This window comes from Zingiber officinale, chromosome 4B (genome assembly GCF_018446385.1).
Source record: "Zingiber officinale cultivar Zhangliang chromosome 4B, Zo_v1.1, whole genome shotgun sequence".
In the NCBI taxonomy this organism is placed as follows: domain Eukaryota; kingdom Viridiplantae; phylum Streptophyta; class Magnoliopsida; order Zingiberales; family Zingiberaceae; genus Zingiber; species Zingiber officinale.
In genome coordinates, this window is record NC_055993.1 from 81792587 (window position 1) to 81793903 (window position 1317).

Genomic DNA, 1317 nt, shown 5'->3' on the forward strand with positions numbered 1-1317 from the left:
TGTATTTTATTTAATGTATTATAATATTTATGTAATTTATTTTTTAATTATTAATGTTATTCAATGTTAGTAATCTATGAATTTAAATTTTATAAAATTTTAATTATATCTTACTATTTTATTAAGAATATGAACACTTTACTAACTAATTTTGGTGAAGCTAAAGAAGAAATTATTTTTTTATTTTCACACTAAAAATAATTTTAAGTCTTATTAGTATAAAAAATGAGCTGATATGCACAGGAAAAAAATCTCAAAAAAAAGTTCAATGATAGACACATAAATGTATGGTCCATCATTTTCATCTTTTGTGGGCTCATTGTCTATTCTTGAATTTTTCTAAGATATTTTTTCACTATATATGCATATATTTTTTATAAAAAATATGCACCGTCATGGTTATGATGACATTAAAAAATATACCTTTCTCGACCTCTTAGTTAAGATAAAGTATAGTATTTGTTCTTATCAATTTAATATCTAATATAAAAAATTAAAATTTTTTTTTATGAGGGAGAGTTTGTTACAGTAACTTGCTATTAAAGTTCTTGAGCATCACCCTTACGTTGCACTGCATGAGTTTGATGCACTCTTAGTAAATCCAATTCTTAAGTCTAAGGTACTAATTTACACATATACATGTATTATATTATACATACAACATGTGTGTATGATGACTTGCAAAATAAAAAGTGTGAGACTCGTAGTTATTGAAAGGTTTTTTTATATATAATGGAGAGATGAGTGTATGTTTTACTTTTGACCTGACATTATCATTAGAGATGCCCTAAAGAATTTTATATTGTTGTGCAAATATTTAAAAGTTCAATAATATATTCATCATGTCCTCGAGATAATGGGGCAATGCTAAATGATAGGATGATATACTCATGCAACGTTAGTTTGTTATTCTTATGTAATTAATTTCATTATGGGCATGATATATATATATATATATAGGCTGGTGTTAGTCTGCATATCTGTCATTGGCATTCACTATGGGTGCTCCTCAATTTTTTTAAGTTCTCAATTGTGCTAATAAAATTTAGCTTTAGGATTTAGCCATTGGATTATAATATAAATAAAAAAATAATGTGTGGGATAACAAATTTTTTTTTAAAAAAAAAATAAAAGTTAGATATTAAAATGCACTTTATTTTACAAAATTTTAACCAATTGATTAAGATATATAGTGACAAATGTATTTATTAAATTCTTATTCAATACTTTTAACCAGTTAAGGCTTTGTATAGTATATTATCCAATTGTTCTATGCTATAGCAATTTTAATTAAAATGACTATTGAATAATTTTAAT

At 23.8% G+C, this 1317-nt stretch overlaps 1 pseudogene; it reads left to right on the forward strand.

Annotated features, from left to right (window-relative positions):
• Positions 1-419: 419 nt before the first annotated feature.
• Positions 420-595, forward strand: LOC121978865 (annotated as a pseudogene).
• Positions 596-1317: the final 722 nt, after the last annotated feature.